Genomic DNA, 23,679 nt, shown 5'->3' on the forward strand with positions numbered 1-23,679 from the left:
CTCTCATTTGCACTATGTTAACAGCTACTTTTTCATCTTTGCTCAGACAAACGATGGCCTTTGTAACCAGGAATAAAATTAGTCGCAAGTGGAAACCTGTTTTAATGAGGCCAAATTGTTATTTAACTCCAAATATGTACAGTATTTTTTGTCTAAATCTCCTTTAATCCCTCCCTAGTATTAATTATATCTTGTCATAAACAGGCCTTGGAAATGCTCGCTCCTTCAGCTGAGTTCAAAACAGAGCCTCATGCCAGACCACCACATTAGTAAGGTAAAATAAAAAAAAGGGGAGAAGGGGGGGGAAGCTCCTTTTGTCTAATTTTCCCAAAATTTCTGATTAAAATAAATGAGATCACTGGAATTTATATAGGCAAATTTGGCAGCTCCTCTATATTTACTAAAACTGTGACATAAATCAAAACTGAGACTCTCCAAGAATGTGTTATTTGTTATCAGAGTAATTATGTGTTAGTGACTCACATATGAATAAGGTACTTCTGTTACAGCTGTTTATTAGAGTTTTCTTGGCTTCCATTTCTTGCTCTGCCACTGCCTTGCTTCATAACCTTAGGGAAGTTTCTGTGTTTTGATTAATTCAAATGATGTATATGTTTATGTCTGTACATAAACACAAAACTATATAAATATGTAATAATTTCCTGCTAAAAGAACATTTCAAAATGCTGTAAAAGACAAAATGGAGATGATCTAGAGACTTTACTTGTTAGCATACCTTCTTTATTTAACTGTATTCATAAGCCAGAGCTATTCAGGTAACATACAGGCAGTATGGAGTTACAATTCATGGAGCAACATGAAATTTTAGGTGAAGCAGCAACTATGTCTCATACCTTCCCCTCTCCCCACTACCCCAAATGACTTATTCACAATGACAACAAGAAGGTATTGTTTCTTCATTAACCCAGCAGTTCTTGCCCACTTAGAGAAAGAATTTGGAAAACTATGTGTTGTTACAGTGCCATCTGGTGATTTCAGCATACAAGTGGGTGAAGTTGCTCATCACTGTTACTACTGCTCTGCATTACTTAGCATACTTCCTCAGGCAGCTTGTCTTGCTGATTTTTTTTTTTAACTCTTTAGCATTTTAATGCATAGGAAATTTCAACAAATGGCAATCAAAACATTTCCCAAATGTACTCCTAATCAAGTTTATGAGTACCGGTTTGATTTTGAGAAATTGAAGGTAAAGCAAAGGAAAAGAGTGTTTCCTAAAAATTTATAATTCATCAGAAGCCTGATTATTCTGGTGCTGCACCCCTGGACAAAGGCATATGCTCTTTTTTGTACCCAGGAAGTGCTGTAGGTGTGTTGTTAGCATCCCATATGCATTTGCATGGCACCTGACTCTTTCAAGGTGATAAGTAGATATTATTGGCTACCAGTTCTCAGTGAATTGGAGAGGCCTGGTCCCTGTTTTATACATGGAAAAATAAATGGATATGTTTGTTTGAGATAGTCTTGAACAGAGCTGGAGTTAGAGCTCTGTGTGTCTGTTTCTCTTCTACTGCCTGAGGACTGGACATGCTGTCCCTCAGGTTGTGCACTTTTGTGATAATGTGGTGTAATGCTGGTTTGGACTCTGGCATGCCTCCTTTGTCAGGTTTTTTGGTCAGTTTTCCCATTTTCCCTTCTCAGAAGTAAGAATAATGATTGCTTGGTTCCTCTGTAATAATTAAGTATTTATGTATCATTTAATTTAATAGACAATTAGGAGTTTCCCCTAGTCTGGGGGATTTTTCAAGGATGGTCTTATGTGCAGTCCTCATGCAAAAATGGAATAGCTACTAGTAAAATTTAGCACTTAGTGAGCCTCTGAAGCTTCAGATTCTTGCCTGAGAAGTTCACATAACTGCAATGACTGTTTCCTTCACTTTAAAACAGATTGAAACAAAATGAAGAATCCTGTTGCAAGCAGAATACCAGTTGGCCTTTAAAAATATTTTGCATGCTTTATTAATTTAGGCAGAGGCATATAAAATTCCAAATTTTGAGTATAAATAAATATTGAAAAACAATAACAAATCCACTGTTTCCCTTCAGTCTTTTGATCACCTATAGGGGAAGGAGGCCATTTCTCACTCTTGCTTGTTCACTTATCCCAGAGGAAGTGCAGTCCCCTCTCCTTCCATTCAGGTGTTAGCCTTTGTCTTCTCTGAAAAACAGCAGTTCTCTCCATCCTGAATATCTGCAGTGCCAGCTCACTGTCCTCACATTCAGCTCAGTTCCAGCCTGCTGTGAATGTGGTCTTGAGGCAAGAGGTGTTTTTGGTCTTCTCCCAAATCCTTCTGAAAAGTCAATGTCCACTCTTTAAAGAGTCTGCAGGTGAGGGTATCACAGCTCAAGGTGACAGTGGCCACTATTCCATGGAAATGGCATATGGTAGAAAAGACTGTTCATATAGTTGCAATGGGTATGAACCAAAGGGCATTTTTAGAAACACATTCCCAAGAGCTAATAAAAATATATGGTATATATGCTTCAAAAACTGAAGAAAGTAGTCAGAAGCAAAGAAGGTGTGATATCTGCAGGCAGGGCCAGCTCTGAGAAGAGTTTGCTGTTTAATTGGCCAAGTTAAACAAGATACAATTAGGGCTAACATGGTCTCCCAGGATTCATAAACCCTTATTTGGAAATTTTGGGGAGATGGTGGGGAAGCAGTGGCTTTAATTGTATCTTATTTAACTTGGCCACTTTAATCACTTACACTTCTCTGACTTGGCTTCTTTCATAGATGTCACACCTTTGAACAGCTGACCAGCCTTTCTTTTTTCCCTTAATTTAACTTTTTCTGTATATTAAGTGCTGCAAATCAGATGGAAGCCACATTTGTTTTCAATTTATTGTATAACCAGATATGAATAATATTGTTATTATAATGGCTCAAGTTCTCTGTAATTTTTATTCTTGATAACAAAAGTCTTCTCTGCCATCCACAGAATTATGGAATAGAATCATAGCATTTTTTAGGTCAGAAAAGACCTTTAAAATCATCAAGTCCAACCATTAACCCAGAACTGCCAAGTCCACCAGTAAATCATGTCCCTGATGCCACATCCACATGTGTTTTAAATACCTGCAAGGACTGTGACTCAACTGCTTTCCTGGTCAGCCTGTTTTAATGCTTGGCAACCCTTTCCATGAAGAAACTTTTCCTAATATCCATTCTAAACCTTCTCTGGTGCAACTCGATCCCATTTCCTCTTGTCCTGTCACTTGTTACCTGGAAGAAGAGACCGACCCCCACCTGGCTACAGTCTCCTTTCAGGCAGTTGTAGAGAATGATAAAGTCCCCTCTGAGCCTCCTTTTCTCCAGGTTAAACACCCCCAGCTCACACAGTTGCTCCTCATAGTACGTATGCTCCAGACCCTTCACCAACTCCAGACATGCCCTTCTCTGGACACGCTCCAGCCCCTCAATGTCTTTCTTGGGATGAGGGGCCTAGAACTGAGCACACCACTCGAGGTTTGTCCTCACCAATGTCAAGTACAGGGGACAATCACTGCTCTGGTCCTGCTGCCCACACTGTTCCTGATACAGACCAGGATGCCATTGGCTTTCTTGGCCACTTGGACACACTCTGGCCCTTGTTCAGCGCTGTTAAGTAGCCTCACCATGTCCTTTTCCACTGGGCAGCTTTTCAGCCCCTCTTCCCCAACCCTGTGTTGTTGCATGGGGTTATTGTGACTCACGTGTAGGCTCTGGGACTTTACCTTGTTGAACCTCATGCAATTTGCCCCAGCCCCCGTTCCAGCCTGTCCAGAGCCCTCCATAGAGCCCTCCTGCCCTCGGGCAGATCAGCACTCCTGCCCAACTTGGTGGTGTTGGCAAGCTGACTGAGGATGTACTCAAGCCCCTCATCCAAGTTGTCAAGGATATTAAGCAGGATATATCCCCAGTGCTGAGTGCTGTGGAACAGCACTTGTGACTGGACACCCCCAGGATGTAACTCTCTTCAATACCACTCTCTGGGCCTGATCACCTGGTTGTCCTGCCTGTGCCCATGACGGCACTCAGGATGATCAGCTCCATGACCTTCCCCAGCACTGAGGTCAGGCTGACAGGCCTTTAGCTCCCCAGATCCTCTTTACAGCACTTTTCATACATGGATGTCATATTTGGTAACCTCCCGTCAATGGGACCTCCCCCTCCAGCCAGAACTGCTGGTAAATGATGGGAAGTGGCTCCATGAGCAGTTCTACCAGCACTTCCCCCTTCCCCTCGGGTGAATCTGATCTGGCTCTATTGACTTTTGTGTGTGTGTGTGTCTAAGTGGTGTAACAGGTCACTGATCATTTCCCCTGGGATTATGGAGGCTTCATCCTGCTACCAGTCCCTGTCTTCCCACTCAGGGGATTCAGTACCTGGAAAACAACTGAGGTTACTATGAAAGAAGGCATCAAGTACCTTAGCCTTTATCCTCATCCTTTGTCGCTATGTTTCCTGCTGCATCCAAGAAACGATGGAGATCCTCCTAAGCCCTCCTTTTACTCTCAACAGCAGCCAAGAAGAAGCTCCACTAATCATGCACAGACTCATTGCATATTTGTGCTGTACCCAGGGGCAATAGCCACTTTCCATACCTTCTGCTCTCCACGTCAGCCAGTAACTGAAATTACTGATCCATTAACTTCTCCGCCAGCACGAGACTGTGGCAATCCATATGGGTGAGATAAGGTGATTGCTATGAGCTTCCTACATGTGCCTACCTGTTAGACACAGCTGAGACAGTTAACACTGGAAAAGCAGAGTTGGGTGCCAAAATCCAAAACTATTCAGATCAATCCTCCAGATGTACCTCACTACGCCTGCTCTGACACACTGTGATTTTCTCTGTGTGCACGTGCTGCTGTAGAGCTTTGACTATCAAGAGGTTCAAACTTTTGTGTGATGTTCTTCACAGGGTTTTCCTAATCAAACCAGTTCCTCTCTCTACTCACAGCAACTGCATATATTCAGGGACATGTGGTCTGAACAGCCTAAGCCGTGGGGGAGAATGGAAGCATGAGACTTTTGGCTAACCTCTTCCTAGGGCAACATTTACACCACTGGAGGCCAGAGAAATGTTTATCAGGGAAGACTGAGCACAGCTGATCCTGCCTTGGGGCAAGGCTCTGGACCAGGGTCTCCTGAGAACCATAAAACTCTGTGGTTTTAAGATTTCTGAAAAGAAATATTTTGATTTGGATTTTTTTTTTTTTTTCTGGTCAGGTCTTTCCTTTCAAAGGAAAACTTCAACAAATTCAAATTTTCTTCGTAAGGAAGTTAGTCATAAGTAGAATTCCATTTTTTTAACTGGTGCTGTTTCATGAGGGAACAACAAATCCCACTAAAAGACTAGTGATCGAGTTTATCAATTCCTCTTGTCAGATACATGGTTTGGCCCCTTTAAGGCTCAGAATGTCATTTAAGGCTCTAGCTAAGCTGAACTAATCACCTATGACTACTCAAAGTGGCAGTGTTACTTCTCCCTTACCTCTTTTATCCCTGGCTATCCATTCTCTCCCATCTGTTTCTGTCTGAGCCAGCAGTGAGCCACCTAAGTGGGCTGAACCAGCACCAAGTGCCTCACTCCTTGCAGTGCAGTTATTTTCCTCCCATCTAAGCCCCTTAAACCAGCTTGCCATGAGGTCAAAAGTAAAAAGAGCCAACAGCCTGCTGACACAAGGAACATGGAGGATGGAGAGCGGGATGCTGCTCCATGGACTGCTGTAACATAAAATAGGGCACTTCATTTAACATGTTAGATAAATTGGGCCCTGACCTTTTGGCAAAATCTGCATGTGAAGGTGTCAGTCCTACAGGGCATAAAGTGAGGCTGGGAGACTATCTCCCCCCAGCCTCACTGAATGCCTGTCCATTTATTCCTGGCTCTGGGATAAGCCATAGGGAAGAGGCAGTTTGGGAATGAAATGAAAAGTGGTATGTTTGTTCTCCCCTGAAGAGTGGCTTTTTTGTAACATGTGGCGTGTTAGTCATGTGAGCCAAGTAGCCAAAGGTAAAAGAAATTACTAGCACTGCTGATGGAACTGCATTTATAAAAGCAGTGTGTCTCCGGATTTTTCATTTTCTCTCTTCTTCTTTTTCCTCAGGGAACAAAGAAAAAAAAAAAAAAAGCAGGAATTCAAATATAAAGCCATGGATATTGTGAAATTTAGAACTCAAAATTGATTCTTTCCAAAGTTAAGATTTCTCCTTCAGTGATAAATTTGCTATGTGATACACAAGTAGCATTTGCTATTATTTCCTTGGATTTTGATGGACAGGTGTGGTTTGGGGTAGATTTGTCATTCCCAACAGTCTTGCTAGAGGAATGTGTGTGGGCAGATATGTTGCAATGAAAACCAAAGGCCAGTATGCTTATAATATGTATATATTATATATGATATCCACCTCTGCGCCAAGCCTCCTAGTGGGACAAGGTTTCATGCAGTTCTCCTGGATTTACCCAGATTATTCAAGCCAGAATTCTTCCATCACACTCGTTCTTGGGAGTGTTAGGAAGCAGGGCCCATTTTTGTTGAATCCAATGCCACAGCTCCCAGCTCCTTCTATTGTTCCTTTTGTCAGTGGCAAACTTTGGGATCCCGGTACAGAAAGAAGAAGAAAAGCAAATAGCTGAAAGATCCTGCTCATGGCAGGGAAGGGGGGAGGATGGGGAGGAAAGAGCTTTGAGTCACCTAGTGGTGTTTATATCTGCTTTTTCTTTTTTGTGTGTTTGTTTGTTTGTGTTGGTTCTGGTTTTGTTCTTCTGGTTCAGTAACATGATGGGGGACAAAGGGAGAAGAGATGAGAAAGCAATGGAAGGGTGTGGGGTCACAGAGGCATAGTCACATGCACCACTGTCACCTGCTCAGGAAGGACCTTATCTCACCAGTCCTGGATCAATTTGACTAATCTATTTTATCTCGCCATCTAATCTATCCGTTTCTGCTGAGCTATCCATCTGCCTCGTGGTATTGATCCCAACAGGTTTGTAATTGTATTTATAAAATGCCCTTTCACCCTCCTGGGAAGAGGGGTCTTGTGTAAAGGCAGATGGGGGAGCAAGGGGTGGAAATAACACACTCCACTGCTCCTGATGACAAAGCCCCGGGCACCCGCTACAAGCCCTCCAGCTGTACATTCCTTCCTCCTTGTGCAGCCCTTCCTCATCACCCCGGCTTCAAAGCCCTGGAGACAAACACACCAGGGGAACCCAGGGCAGTGTGTAGTGGCAGAGGGATGACTGCCAGAAGCAAAGCCATTTGCAGAAAATGGAGCAGTGTCCCATTCCAGCCTTGTTCCAAGCTGAAATACATCTGTTTCCAACAGTTAGCTAGAGAAGGCTGGAACTGCCAGATCATCTGAGGGAAGAAAAAGTGAAGGAAGAAGTATGATAGTTGTGATTTGGAAGGAAACGGCTTTTTATCCCCACACAAAATCAAATTTAATCCAGAGATGTGCAGTGACACCTTCCAAGAGTCAGGAACATCCTCTGGGTAGATAATCTGCATGGCAACAGAGCCTCCCCCTGACTGCAGGAACCAGCTGCCACGTGAAGCCCTCAGCAGTTTGCCGTGGTTCTTTCTGTTCATCCCTATTTAGACAGGAACCCGTTCTCTGCACGTGGTTGGGCATTTTATTTAGAAATCAGTGCATGTTACTTTGAAATCAAAACTTATTTCAGTCCTAAATTTGCCTACATTGACCTCCACACTTTTTAACCATAGAAAACACTGTATACCAGCAAAGTTTCCTGCATGATGCATTGCGTGTGTGCGTATTCATACCTATGTATTCTCGTCATTTTCCATCTCTGGAGTGTATCATGTCTCACCTCTGCAATTTGTGGGGAGACTAAAGGACACTGGGGTCACACTGGTCTCTGTTTACAGGGATCTTTCCAACTTCTTCCTAAGCATGAAGTGCTTTCTGATTAGCCTCAATTTTTTTCACATCATTATAAAGCTTTTATCATGTATTTGTTGTGCAGGAATAATATGCCAAACTGTGGAGACCTACTGCTTCCACTCTGCAGTATTTCCCTGTGCAAAGCACAGGAACTTCTGAATTACATACTGGATAGACATAGGGACTGCGGGGAACACTGTAGGCAAAGCCCAAGGGTTCTCAACTCAGAGCACTGAAAAAGGCTGGTTCACAGGGATGCAGGGGCACCAGGCTGCCTTGTGCAGCAGAGTGTGCTTGCCACCCTCTCCTACTGCTGGTTAACTGGCAGAGGGAGAGGTTTAATTTGCTGTGTTTGGAGACAGCCTTTGAATACAGGCTGCAACCAGGCAAGGTCTGTGTGAGACTACTGAGCCGAGTATTTGTCAGCTCGGGTTCAGACTGCAGCAAGGGATCCTGAGCAAGCTAAAACCACTTTTCATTTGCTGTAACACCTAAAAGTCCCTTTTAAATTCTGGCAAATTCCTTTGCTCATGGAAAGATTATGTAGCCCATTAAGTAGCCTATTGCCCCTCTCCTGGCTCCTGTTGGAGATGCAAAAGCTGGCAGACAGTGTAGGACCAGGTCTTCTGCCTATGGAGCAGGATTGTTGCTGTGAAGGGTTACCTCCAGCCCCGTAGGTCACATCTCCCCATCTGTTTATGACTTGTTCTGCCCTCAGTTATGTGTCTGCCTTTCATTAGCAAGTGTGGAAGTAACATTGCATTTAAAAACATTATTCAAATATGCTAGTTGTCTAAAACTGGCATTTATAATGCAATTTCATCAAAGTTATATATCGACAGTGCAACACTTTAGAAGGCCCTTTCTGATTAACAAGGTTTAGTATAGTTCCCCTGATTCCCCTTGTTCTGTTTTAAGAGAGGGAATAAAATGCTATGGATCTTGAAACAGCTGAAATCGTAATTTTCCAATATTGTCTGCAGCGCTGTTCTGAGGAAGCAGAGGCTGTGATCAGCAGAACGCCTGCTCCAGAGAGGGGTACAGCTGACAGGGTGGCACAGTGGCCAAATGACACTTTGGCTGCTCCTGCTTCCATCTGAGCCTCAGGGACCATGGCAGTGCCAGGTTCCTGCCTGAGCCGATTCCATGCACCCACAAATCACCTTTGCTCCCTCCAAGAAGTACAGTAAGCTCCATGAGATGGGAATTAGTGTTTGCATTTCAGCACCCATGGCAGCTGCTCAGTTCTTGATATCTCTCCAGGTGAAAACAAGATTGCATGTGCTGTATTTTCACCAAAGAGCTCCCCTTGCCCCATGTTCTGGCAGTTCACACACCAAACATGTGAGCTCCTCAGGACACCTGAGTGAAGCTCAGAGGCTCCAAACAGCAGCATACAGTGAAACAACAGATTTACTGGCCAAGCAGAAGAGCAGATAGAGGCAAAAAAACCCATTATGTGGGCTGGGCAAGGGAGCTGGTGACATGGACTCTGGTCTCTCGTTAGAGATGATTCTGTGAGTGCAACCTGAGTTACATCCCTGCAGGCACATCATGGAAAAGGAGATTACTTTTGATTTTGTCAGTTAGAGGTAGATGGTACCCCTACATCCAAATCACACTCTTCCCTCTGCCACACACAGGATAAACTGGTAGGGACACTGTAACTCCTTTCATTGTCACAGCCATGGATTTACCTGGAATTTTAATTGCAGATTTTTTTTTTGTTTTGCTGAAATTCTTTTTTACTGGTTTGCTTCTCTTACCCTCCATCAGCACATTCCACAGGGACTAGCAGCATATCATCACACTGGCTCACCTGGAGGAAAGCTTTGGAAGAAGGGAACTGAAATACAGAGAGCAGTGTCTGCTCTTTTACTTAGGCAATAAATCTACTGCTTTATTATTGCTGTTGGGAAACTCGGAGCCAAATTCTTTGCTAGCAAAACATTGGCTTCCATGGAGTTCAGCCAGCAGAGAGTTTAGCTTCCTGTTTTTGTTCCAAATCGAAGACTCTGCTTGGCCCAATTGTTGTCGTTGTTTTGCTAGTTAGCTGTTTTAATTTAAAATAATTATGTGTTGTGGGTTGGTTGGGGTTTGTTGGTTTTTTGTTTGAGGTTTTTCTTGATGTTGTTGTTGGGGTTTTTTTGTAATTTCTTCACACATCACTTTGTTTGTAGCAGTCAGAAATAAAAGAAGATGATGGTATTGCTACATATCCCCTGCTTTGTTCAGGAGTTATGAAACTCAAGGTCTCATCCAAAGGGAAGGCTTAGCCCAGGCTGAGCCCACCTTGGCGTGACCTGCTGCCCAGGTAGGTGAAAACATTACCAGCCCAGGGATGAGTCTGCAGCTGGTTCTTGCAGGAGACCCTGGGTATCAGCTGGGTTTTCTAGTGCCCCAGCAGCCACCCAGAAACCTCCTCTCAGCCCTCAAAGAGTGGCAGAAATGTAACTCACGACTTGCCAAGGCAAGCCCCATCCCTCAGGTACCTGGCATTAAGACACTGTAGATGTTTGCTCCAGGGGCTGTTATTAACTCGCTCCTTGTACAGGGGCTGGCACCTGAGGGTCCCAGCCTAGTTGGGGCCTGTAGCTATTCCTGTAGTGCAATTAAGCAGAGGTTTAATGTAAACTGCTGCCAGCACTGGGTTAGGTACCAAAGTGAAAGGACATCTTGTGAGACATTTTTGAGAACAAAAAGAACAAAGTTTTAAACTCCTGTTAAACCAAGAGATGGCTTTCACAGAGAGGTTAAGCAAAACAAATAGAAAACAATTTGTTTGGAGAAGCAGCTATCTCATGAGCAAGCTAAAGCTAGGTGTAAGCCAGAGACAGGAGCACAGCCATCTTGTCATGTCTGTGTGCTCTCAGCCAGCTGCAGGCTGCCTTATTCCTAATCTTTCTATGGCAGGCTTTGGGAAAACAACTTGCTGTGTTTTACTACACCAAAATTAACATCATCACTGTCCTGTAAATGTATGTCAGAGAAGGACTAAAGCAAATGCTCATAAACCTTACACCCTGCTGTTCGTACATTTCTTCATCATATTCAAGTCTGGAATCCCCTGGGGATTTCCACACTCACCTCACCTAGAAGAAGGAAGGACTCAGGAGCAGGCCTTGCCCCTAACCGAGGTCCTGAGCACCAGCCAAACTTCTGGGCCCCTCCATCTTCCTGCCCTTTGAAGCAAGCAAAACAGCTGGAATCCCATGTCACAGGCCGCCCGAACTTTTGGAGTATGTTTTCACTGGTGCAGCATTGATTTTACTGGGATCAATGTAAATATTATGTTAGCTTGCAACTGCTAATTATATCAGCGTAAACTTAATTTATGGTGATGATCACAATCCTAATGCTGTGCTGCTGCCAACCCTCACAACTGATGCTTTGAGACATCATATAAACCCAGCCATTAGCAATCAAGTAAATGCTCCCATTACATATCACTGATATTGGCTGAAGAACTTTTTAATTGACTTAGGATTTGTAACAGATGATGCAGACTGTGTGTTTAAGTTCAGGATTCCTTTTCATGTTTTCTATCCCCTGCTGCTTAGATAGATACTGGTCTTAGAGTAAATAGTGTAACATTATGTGTTTGAAATTGAAAATACTGAGTTTGTTTCACTTGGAAAGAAGATAAAAAAGAGGGCTCAAGAGAAAACTCTGTGAAGGAATGAACAGCACAGAAAAAGTTAAACGGGAACATCTCTTCCCCATCTGCAAAAATAAAACTACTGAAATAGTCATTGAAATGAAAAGGTGGTAAATTCAAAAGTGGTAAAAGGGTTTTCCCCTGTAAACAGAAAGTGAAAATTTGGTTACTTGAGAAATCACTAAGGTCAGTAATTCAGCAACTTTCAGATATGGATTGCATATTTATATGTTAAAGACTACCAAGACAGGTTATACTTAAAGTTCATGCTCCCAGGAATGTAAAGATTTAGGATCCTGTGGCTTAAACTGCTCTCTAAAAAGCCTGGAATCAGGCTGATATCTTCACAGAGGCTGGATTAGACAATAGGGTTTTTTTTATCCTTTTCCACTGAAGCATCCAGCAACAGCCATAAGGAGAATTAAAAATGAAAAGCACACCACCAAACCAAAAAAATCCCCAGAAACACCCCCCTCCCGCCCCCCCCCCCCAAAAAAAAAAAACAACCCACACCAAAAACACACACAAAAAGCCCCCAATGTATAAAACAAACAAACAAACTAAATGGCTTTCAGTCCTGGAAAATTTTAGGTTTGAAGTTAGGTACTGAAATTTCAGATGCTCCAGCACTGAAAGGGAGCTTACTGTATGGGGGATTTTCAGTGCCCCTGTCTGCAAAAAAAAAAAAATCCCAGAGGTATCAGTGAAATAGGGTTATTGAGTTGCACAGAGACTATGGCAGCGAGCCAGGAGGCAAATTATTGTAATAAACTCAGGATCTGAAGGCTAGGGGATAGTAAAATAGTGTCTAGACTACTAGAGGTTAGAGGCAGCACTGAGGAGTGGATAGAGCAGGTAAAAATCACACAGGGTGAGATGAACGGCATATTTTACTTCCCAGATAAATCACAGTGACAAAGTTTTACACCTTTGAGCAGCACTTGGAACACGAAGTACCTGCATAGTCATGCACCAAACTGATAAAGCTTTCTGTTTGTTTTTAGTGAGTATTTTTATCTCTCTCTCTATATATATATATGTGTGTGTGTGTGTATTTGCTTATTTAGAAATTTCATATGTTTATACATACATAAATATCTATATTAATTATGTCTATAGATGTTGTTTATGTGACATAACTTCTATGATGCATATTCATCACATCAAAAAGTAGCTTATTCTGCCTAGACTAGAGGTTTAAAATGGTACTTAAATACATCTTTTTGAAAGCATGCTATCCTAGCCAAGACATATCCATAGCTGTCAATATAGAGACATTTTTCAAAGGAAAAATCTCCAAAGCCCACTGGTCTGTGGGCTTAAGCTCAGCAGGTTTTGGTAACTGTGGGTGACATTTCTAAGTATTGAATAACTCTGAAGCAGTGGAGCAGAGGTAGGTAACATCTTCCTGTAAGATGAGTACAGGGAAAGGACTCTGCCCCCCACCAGGGATCTTGCCTTTCCTTTTTGTAAAGGGGTATTACAAAATGTACCCTTAAAAAAGAAGTCATGGATATGAAAGTATCCTTGCTGAGCCCTTTCAGATTAGCATAAATCTAGATTCCCTGTGAAGATGTATGTCACCATTTATAGGATGTTTATTGATCTGTATTTATCTTTGTCAAGGACTCGGCTAAACATGGCTTCAACTACAATTGAGGATTCAGATGAATTGATTAGAAATGTATCCAGATGAAGCTGTTCACTTTGCCTGGTTTTGTCTGCATCCCTGTCACACAGAATAGTCTGCACGCTAAATGGTAGCTGGATTTTGAGATGATTCTGTTTTGGCAGATTTTCAAAACACTTTCTGTGTTTTGCCTACCTGATTTGCCTTCTGTTGAATCTGATGACATTTGTTCATGTGCAGCTGGGGTAATTTATAAAGTGCACATTGCAAGTACATGTGGATCAGTGAGTATTCTGTGCTTGTGTATAGAGCTGAAGATTATGTGTATAGAACAGACTCAAAAATACAAAAATTTTCTTCAGCTCAGGATGAAATTCATGCTTCGATTATCTGATTTCTGGTTCCATCACCTGCTGGCTTTTAGGTCTAAAAACCCTCTCCCGGCAAAAAAAACAAAACAAAACAAAAAAAAAAAAAAAAAAAACTTCAAAGAAGATGGAATTAATCATTGTAACGAATCATAGTAAGGAACAAAGGGGTTTTAACTACTTCCAAGTAAGTTCAGCAATGTTCAACAGCCCATTTAATGGCACAAGACATTTGCCATCATAGAGGATTTCCTGTTCTGCAGACATAAATCTCTGCTTGCATGCAAAGCAATAGGCTAAAAATCTCTTCAGATTATTTTGCATTAAGCACACGCTGGCAAGTGCATTAGAAGTGTTGTACATGCAAAGACTAAGACAGTTTAGAAGAAAATATTTTTGGCCTATGACCTCACAGTTTTGTGTAACTTGGAGGTTTTCTCCTGGAAATAATAGTGGTAGCCATATTTTGATAAGCTTGAAAGGGATTCAGCATTCACCTTTTCATCATCTTTGTTTTTTTTTCACTCAGTCTAGTGTCCTTCCTAAAAGCTAAAGCTTCCTAAAAGCTAAAGCTACAAAATTGTGTCTCATGCCCTAGTTGTGCCATTGCTTGGCTAAGAAAGAGTAATGGACATAAACGTCCCTCCTGCTAGGCAGCCACTTCAGAGTAATTTGGACTTCAGATTTACTCTATGCAACCAAATGATTAAATTATGACTGAGACATTCTGTTGCAAGACAGAGCAGCACCCTCAAGGCTTCAGGCTGATACATTTACCATAGAAACACAGAGAGAGAAAAATATTTGTTTCATTAAAATTAAGACTGTTTTTCACCATGACATAACCTTAAAATGGAGAAATTTGCTCGTTAAAATAGAATAATTTAAGAACAGTTAGTTCCACAGCATGACGCACCCCACAATATTATGCCAAATTACAGGTTAAGCAATTGAAATGGCTTAAAAAAGCTTTAGCATAAAGATTAATTCCTGACTTTCCTTGTCTTCATTCAGAAGCTCTGAAAGGTTACAGCTGGGTCTAACAAAGCCCTTAGATGCAGGATAATACGAATAAAATATAATAGCTAAGACAGTGTGATAAGAAGATACTGTCCCAAAGCTGGCTTCTTTTTTTTAACCTACAAAAATTGAATTGAACTGCAATTGAATTGATCTCAGAATTAAAAAGATAAATTTGAAAGTGTTCAGTGGACCTGCAGCCCAGTGTGAGAGAGAAGTATTTTAATATTCATAAGCAAACACTGGAAGCAGAGTCTGCAAATTTCAAAGCCTTTCTCTTTTCATCCAACAGTGGTCCTTATGCTCACTGAATCTGGAGGATCAGAGTGGGTTCTCCTAAGGTTTTCAGGGCAATGAGCGCGGTGCCGTTCTGATATTAAATGAGCCATCCCACAGTTTAACAGATTCATAAGGAATTCTCACAGGAGAGGATCTGAGAGCTGTGGGATGATGGGCACTGAAAGATGTTGGGAGAGGCGCTCACTCGTGCAGCCTCACCAGATGGGTGAGTAGGTGAGATAGAGGTCAGCTGAGGTTGGCTATTCCTCATTCTCTCCTGCTGTTTTTACTGACCTGGAGTTCCTCTGAGCAATAAAGAGGATGAAAGCCTGGAAATGAGCTGGGGGTCAGTAGCACCATGTGATCTGTTGCTTCTTCAGGCCCCATCAGTGAATGGCCTGTAGACCATGGCTTGGGACTTGGAAGGGAACTGAAGGTAAAGGAGGCCGAAACTTTGTTTACGTTGATTCATCAATGCTAGCTAAAAGCAGTGTGTGTAAGGATTACACTGGTTTAAATGTCTACAATATAGGTGTGCACTGATTTACTAACATTGGTTTGATATAGATTTGATTATATAAATGCAATTTTCCCTAGTTTCATTGGTTTATTGATATGGTAGTTAATTAAGCAGGAAAGGCATATAGAAAGATGGATCTTGCTTTAGAGTAAAAAAGGGTTAATGAATAATTTAATATGTTTATTCTGTTTATAGATATTTTATAAAAACACTGACTATTTTGATTTTGCATCCACTTTTTTTTTTTTTAACAAATATAATTAAATTATTTTCATGCCAATTAGATTATACTAATATTGAGGGCAGGACTTGTGCTTTTATGTCAAGGTGGTAAATTTGAGAGAGCTGTTGCAGCATAAATTCCTACAGGTGGAAACCACAGGTAGTTAAGGTCAGTCTGACTCAAGTCAAAAGACTGTCACGGCCCTGAGAAGCTCATGGTGTGAGTGCAAGGCAAGGCAGATACAGTCAGATGGTGGAGCCCACACAAATCACTGCATGGTATCAATCAGCAGGATTTGCTGCTGATCGCAGCCACAGTCTAACAATTACCATATTTTGCATAAATAGCATGATAAGGAAGAGTTTTAAAGACTAGAAGAGGGCTAATGACATGTCAGCACAGACACTTTTTTGTTGGGAAATCCTGGAATGAGTGCTGGTTTTACAATTTGCCATGTTTTTATACTGAGCATGAGACATTAGTATGAGGGTGGTCAGCCTGAACATTTAAGACAGACTGGACACATCAATGCAAATGGAAAATGGGAAACAGTGGAAGAAAAAGGTATGGGATCTAAGTACAGGACCAGGATCCCTGGCTGTCTAGGAACATGCTGCATTAATAAGAATCAGGAGGACACTAAAAGGATGTTGCAGTGATGCAAGGGAATTGAAACAAGAATTTTAGCAGCATGGCATTACAAGGAGATGCCATGGAAAGACAAAGTACATGACCTGGCCACAAGCAACAAAGAAGAATATGAAGAGTGACATATGCAGAACAGAATGTACAGACAGCAGCAGAGAGGACTGAGCAGAGGCTGACATGGCAATAATTAAAATGAAGAAAAGGAGGCTATCCAAAGAGTTTAGGAACTCTACTTTTTTAAACTCAGTTGACTTTGAAATGGTAGATAAAGAGGTGTAGAGGCAAGGTGGCTGTGGTTGTGAGGTTGGCATATCGAGACAAGAGATACTGACCTGTGAACTGCCCTCAGTCATGTGATTTATGGGTGGCTTATAGGTCAAGGAAGCTCAAGATGAAGCAGTCACACAACCTTTGGCCAAAACGAGGTAGTTAGAACTCAATGGAAAAGGTTTCTGTTAAATGCAGGCAGGAGAGCATCCAAACATAATTAGAAGAAAAGAGTTCCGGGTAGTGTTTGGCCCAATATAGGTGAGTGTATATCGAGAGGCAGGGCAGAGTGAAGGTCCAGTCTAAGGTGGGGTTACTGTACATCTTTCTGCAGGGAGAAGAAAGAGCCAGGAAACTGTGAGAAGAGCATTGATGAGATGGATGGAGGGGCCAGAAGGGAGAAATACTCCTGTATTTTGGAAGACGAGAGGTTACAGAGGAAGAGGCAGCAGGGAAGGTCAGATGGTTGAAAAGCTACTCTGTTTTTACCTCCAAGGAGGCTGGATTGAGATGGTGAATGGCAAGATGAAGGGAGGGTTTGAAAGGTGGGTCAAGGAGTGAGATGAAGGAGCAACTGGCATTGTGCATCATCCAGTCAAGTTGAGTAGGGGAGTGATCTAGGCGGTAAAATCACTGACATTAAGAGATGGGAGGGGATATGGGAGGATTTGGGAGAGGGATGTGCCACAGCCACCTAAAAGGGAGTTTGGAGGGAGGGAACAAAGCAAAAGTATGAGCAGTAGCCAGGAGAGTAAGTGGCCATGGGATGGGGGTATTAGATCTGGACTTAAGACAAACGGGGGAAAGAAGGCACAAATAGATACTATGAATTTGCAGTGGTGGCAGGGAAGGGAGGCAATGTCTAGGGAAAAGCACATGGCAGGTTTGTGGGAACTGCTTGTGCATCAGGATGAGAGGAGATTCTGCCGAAAAGAAGTCTGGCATATAGACGAGGCTGGGAGAAAAGCAGTCACAAATTTGGAGCTGTGGCCATGGATCTTTCCTCTTCCCTGCCTGTGTGGAAATGCAAACCCTGTGTGATTCAATTACTTCAGATTTCCTTGATTTGGAGGCAGTTTCCTCTTCCTCAGCAACAGTGTGCACAGTCATCCCTCTAATTGCAGCAGGAGCGCTGTCATACTTGGCAGGCACAGAGCTTGCAAGCTTTCAAAACATGATGGTGCTCTGGGATCAAAGCTTGCAAGGGTCCTTTTTAATTAGTATCACTTTATATTTTGTGGGTCTGTCTCCATATCTCTAGCTTTAGCCTGTTGTAAATAAACACCTTGGAAACCTGAATTATGTGTAAACATGATTATGTGAAACAAAAGGTTTGAGAGGTGTGAACTGCTTTATGTTTCCAGGAGTGGTGAAGCCTGACACTTACAGTAATGATTTAAAAGTCAGCATTGTATGGTTCACAGCTGATTTTAGCTGAAAGCTCAGGTTGGGAGCTTCATGCTGCCATCCCAAGAGATTAAGCCCCATATTTAATGCCCCCAGCTCCAATGTCACAACCCACATCTTCCTCCCAATCACTCCTGTATATACAATCTATCTTGATGCTTGTGGTGCACCTGGCTGTGGCTGTCTCCTGACGTGGGGTCAGATCCGGACCCAGGGCAGGGGAGAGGGCAGAGCAGTGTCACCTGCTGCCAAGTCATGGGCAATGGTTTGTTTGTTTTCAATAGGAGTTTCATTTTTCTTCTTTTCTCCCCTTTCTTCCTTGTGTTTAGACATTGTTTTTCAAATGTGCCTCTGTTGAAGCTATATTTAGGGCTTGTTTTCTAATTTGGCACTGTTTAGGCTCTCTCACATATATCTTCTTGGGTTTTTTTTTTTAATTTTTATTTTAAGTGTGTGATACCTTTAAACGTGTAAATATCCGGCCTAATTGGAATGCCTAAACAGTCACTTCCCAAACTGCCAAGATGTTAAAATCTGTTGATGTGTGCAGTCCTGAAGTTACCATGGCAACCACATCCATTGCTAGAGAGACATGCTAGATCCCCTTCAGCTTGTGGAGGGCATCCCTCAGCCCCAAACTTTAGGCAGCATGTTTATTTCCAGCTCCTGAGCAGCTTGCTGGGCTATAGCGGCATCCTGAGTGGGAAAGGGGAGGGAGCCGTGGCCTGTTCCCAGGTGGTAAAGGCTGCTCATATGCCCAAGTTTTGCTGCACAGGGGGCTCAGTCTAAACAGCCCAAGGGTGGCATCATTGTCCATCACCCTAGCTGAGGCAGGACACAAGCAGGGCTCTCATGGGATAATATATCTGACTTTCAGTGACAAATGGATGAGAACCACCTCAAGTAACTGAGAAAGTGTGTTAGTGGGTGCTGGCTTACTCTCACTGTGCAGTGGTGAGAGTCTCAAATCACAGCCCAGGTGGTTCTGGGCCAATCACCACCATTGCTGCTGGGGCAGCTGCCAAGGAGCACCGAGTACACTCACCATGGTGGCCCACCTCCAGTATCGAGGGGTGGTCCTCTGAAAAACCTGACTACATTGTGGGAGAGGCACAGAGAGACACATTCAATACCTCTTTATGAAAAATAGCAATCACCTTCAGTTTGTTCTCTGAGGCAACTTCTTCTGGAACAACTTCCACAAGCTGGTTTCGTTCTTTACCCCACAAACTACAGTTATATGCTACTGTCAACGTAAATGTGGAGTTTGCATTTTTTCCTTTTGTGGTAAAGTATTATGTGAGCAAGATGAAGTTTGCAGTTCCTTTTTCACGTCCTTTTGTCCTTCTTTAGTCTAAGGGTTTCTAGCCCTGAAGGGTCCACAAAACTTTTGCAAGAAGACTTTTGAAGAGAGGCTCGAGCATGTGGTGAGTGTTTCCTGCACCGACGCTTCTATGGAAAATACACAGGGATGGACTCAATGTTTGCTGCAGCTTCCTGGGTATGAGAACTTGTTTTCATTTTATATTTGAACTAAATCCAAGAAAAACAATGTGACTGTGCAGAAAGGTTTGCCTTTTGTCTTGCTGCTTCTGTGAAACTTGTCTGGGCTTTCCATTAGGAGTGAACAGCTTTTATGATTGCAGTGTCTAACATCGGACATAAAAATACTTAAGAACTTTGTGCTTTTAATAGCTTTGGTATTCCTACCATCTCTGACAATTTCAATCTGTGTACCCACTAGGTTTATTTTTACATCTATAAATATTTACTTATATATATGCGTACATATATGTGCATACATCCCTTCATTTTCACAGCTGGACAGATATAGCATCAGTAATTGTGAAAGTATGCTCCAGCAAGTCACACTCTGCTTCTGTTTAATAACCTCTCAAGATCAATTTACTCACATCAGCATTTTCAAAAAACATGTCAAAAAGTCTCCTTGCAAACTCATGTATTGCATTTATTAAAATTAATAAATACATGTTTAGAAAATAAAAAGCAGGCTGGGTTTTAATTTTGAGTTTGATTTCTGCTGTTTAAAAAAAATGCAACTGTACTTTGATCTTTACAGATTTGCATGAGTCAAGTTTAACTCTGCAAGAATGAGCATTAGAAATTTAAAGATTAATGATATTCTTGTGAAAAAGAATGATTCCAGCCACAGGTGCAATGAGCCATTTGTTTTTGTTCATTGTGGCAGCTCCTGACACAATGTTGAGGTGCCAATGAGTCAGGGTCCAGCTGAACAGGAGAACTGCAACCCCTTCAGCATCTCAGCACCTTGGGGACTGCTTTCTTCATGTTCTCTGTACCAGTGCATTTCTGTTAGTCTAGCTTATGCCATGTTTACTACTCAAAACTCAACAATAGTTCTGCAATAGTTAACGTTTGTTGAGGATTATGTCAGGTTCTTAACAGATGAGCTGTCCTTTTACTGTGGCCACATCAATACACACCGGTAGTGCAAGGAGCACTGTTCCTTGCAGTCTGGCTGGCTCTGCTCTGCCTTTTGACTCCTGTACCAAGGGAGAAATCTGTGCTGGATTTCACAGAACTTTCTTGGTTGCTGTGAAAGCATTGTCTAAGGTTTATAAGATAAAACAGCTTTTTTTTTTTCATGGGATGGTGGGTTGGTTGCTTCACCTCCAGCAAGCTCTTGTTGCTGTCTTCTGGGTGATTTATCACAGGGATGTCTTGCCAGGTCCTGTAGCCTTAATAAGCATTAAACAATATTTAAGCAAATATTTTGTTCAAAATTCACTAAAGATGCTGTGTCAGCTGGGAAATATAGTGCACTCTTTTCCAAAGAGGATCCCAAAAATTCCACCCGCCCCCTGGGATAATGCTTCCAGAGTAACAGGGAGGCCTCAGGGGCAGGACATGGGATGCTTCATTCCCTTCTAGTCCCAAACACCTGTTCTTACTTTATTCAGGGTCAGACCTGTGGTTTCCAGCTGCTGCAAATCAGAATAGTTTGGAAGACTTCCCGCTAATGAAGGGAAAATAATCAGCTGTAATCCAATTACAGAAGAAAGAGATGAAAAGAGCAGGGAGGTTTCCCACCCCCTGTACTAGGAATGATAATTTTAACTATACTTCTAATCCTAAATATTTTAGCAAATGAGCTGCATGAGGTCACCATGCTGCTGACTCTTCCCCATTCCAGTCAGTTTATTGCCTGCACAGCCATGCAAAGCATCCCCCTCTAAAATGGACATCTCTGTTTTAAAAGGAGCTGTTCTTTGTCCTCTCTTTTTCAACTTGATCACCCTGACAGGCAGACTGGGAAGAAGAAACTTTGCTGCCAGCTGTCTCACTTTTATGAAAAGAAAGAGACATGGCTTCTCCAATCCTAGTATCTTTTCCTTGAGCTTCATAAGCAAGAAGGATTGCATGGCTATCTGAGCCCAAACAAGACAGTTTTATTTGTCCACCAATTACCATCCATTTGTCATTAATTAAGGCAGGGAAGGACAAGCAAGTTTATTTTCCATTCTAGCCCTGTTAGTTCCCTGAAGATTTTCACTTTGTGGGGAGATGGAGCATGTTTTTCTGTGAATACAAGTTTCAAACACAAAAAGGAGAAAAGAGTGCCCTTCAAAACTCCGGGGACATATATCAGAGATGCTTTGTAGTTACAATATATCCTTTTCAATCCCATGTGGGTTCCAACAACCCTGGGATCCTGCAGTCCCAGGTTAGGTCAAACCTGGTGCAGCTCTTTTGAGTAGAGCTGTGCTTGTGCCTCTCTGTCACATAAATGTACAACTCTGCCCCAGGCAGGTGTGTGGGCAACACCAGGCAACAATGTTCTGTGTGACCTGAGGCTCAGCCCTGCCTTTCTCTTTTTGGGTTTCTTCACCCATCTGTCTGGGCTCTGAGTTTCCCAAGGCAGAGGCTCCTCTCCCAAGCCCGTGGAGTGCTCTCCACAGAGGTGGCTCAGTACAGCAAAGAAAAATTATTGTAGTGGAGAAGGAGCAACTGCAAGCCCAGTCAGAAAGAAAACTACTTAGTTTCCTTTGGAAAAAAGCCCTACAACATCAAAGGATTTTAATAGTGTTTAAGTAATGCTTTTTAAAATGTGAAGATACTTGTTTTCTCAGTCATTTGTAACAAAACCTATTACATGTATGACAGTGCAATCCATCATAAACACAATGAAACATGTAAGGTGGGAGGAGGAACTTATGACATGTTTTTAATAGACATTTATTCCCTTCCCCCTCCAAACTGAAGGTATTTGTTATGACTTTTACGTAAAATGGGGAATGAGAAGAGGGAGGGGAGTATGTTTTGAATTCACTGGAGAAGAAAGAAGATTTGTTTTATTTTATTTTAGTAGCTCCGGGCTGCCTTTGAGTAACTAGGTATTACAGTCCTGGTGCATCTCTAATTAATAAGATCAACTGCCCCTGAATTTTCTTTTACAAACTAATTTAGCTATGTCAAGGCTGCAATTATTTTGAGAAAGATCTGACTCCTTGCTTATTCATCTTTCCTCCTACTTCATGAGAAAATAAAACCATCGGCTTAAATGCCCTTTGAAGTCTGTTTTAGGTACTTGATTGAAAATTAAACACTGCCTTGCTGCTGTTAAAAGTGGTCAAGGTTCCCGTTCTTTTTTCTTTTTCCCTCACCGCCACCCTACAATTTGCAAAGGATAATGAACCTTGGGATCTGGCTTAGTTCCAGATACAGCCTAGCACTGCCGTGGCCATCTGGGCCCCTACCCCCGTGTGTGATGGACGTCATGGGTGAGATGGCAGCACCGCTGGGGTCAATGGCAAAGCGCCTGGCTCTGCTGCGCCTGGCGTGGGAAGGGTCTGACCCTGCAAGGTGCCCAGCGTCCTCTGGCTCCAGCTGACTTCTCAGCCCCATGCAATCAAGCTCTCCCTTAGTCCCAGAGAGCCCTTGGATTTGTGGGGAATGGCTCTGAAAGGTCATAAAGAACAAACCGTTTATTGGGGTGAATGGTTTACTTTTATTTGGCACTGTTTGTGGTGCCCAGGCACTGGGCTTGGGTTATAAAAGTTATTGCATGTCAGGTGCCTTCCAAAATCCTGCTCTAATAATCCCTTCTTCTTTCAGGAAGCCTCCAGAAAGAAAGAAATTAGGCAGGGGAGAAGAGGAGGGAGAATCTGGGCTCCCATTTGTTAAATCCTATCAGTCAAGCTTTCATTTCTTGACTGAGGCTGTTCATCTGGAATAGTCCCCTTGGGATGCTGAAATAAAAGGCTGAAACAACAGGCCCAGCCTGGGCTGCACATTTCTTTCTTGTAGGAATGGTGTAACAAGGCAGAGCAGCAATTCCCTGACCAGCACAAGAACTGGATCCACCAGCAGAAAGAAAAGCTAGCCATGCCTGGGTTTTACAAGAAGATCCAGTTTTTGTTACAGAAGAAGTTGAGCCCCTTTAAATGAAGAAAGGCAGCCTCATTCTGGTTTTGTTTTGGTTACTCAAGCTGGGTTTCCTATACAGGCAGCATGACTTCACAGTGACCTGCCTGCCACAGAGGAGAAATGTTTTCCCCCTTCCTCTCCCCCCTCCTCTTCCCTACCAAATTCAAGCAGGATCAGCAAAAAGCCTGGCAGGAGGGACATTAGCAGGCGGGCAATTCTCTGACACCCCATTGAGCATCCTCCACCCTAACCCCTGCTTGGTGTGGTTTACAACTTAGACTTTATTATCTGCTGACAAACGAAGACTTTTCTGGAAAGCAAGCTTTTTTTTCCCA

General features: G+C 42.6%; 1 long non-coding RNA gene across 1 annotated transcript in view; it reads left to right on the plus strand.

Moving 5' to 3' along the window:
* Positions 1-200: 200 nt before the first annotated feature.
* The window catches only part of LOC140682330 (uncharacterized), a 42,002-nt gene continuing 18,523 nt past the window's right edge, over positions 201-23,679 (plus strand). The window contains exon 1 of the long non-coding RNA XR_012053924.1: positions 201-274. This is a non-coding gene — a long non-coding RNA (uncharacterized lncRNA). The remainder of the gene's footprint in view (positions 275-23,679) is intronic.

This window comes from Taeniopygia guttata, chromosome 2 (assembly GCF_048771995.1).
Source record: "Taeniopygia guttata chromosome 2, bTaeGut7.mat, whole genome shotgun sequence".
Taxonomy (NCBI): Eukaryota; Metazoa; Chordata; class Aves; order Passeriformes; family Estrildidae; genus Taeniopygia; species Taeniopygia guttata.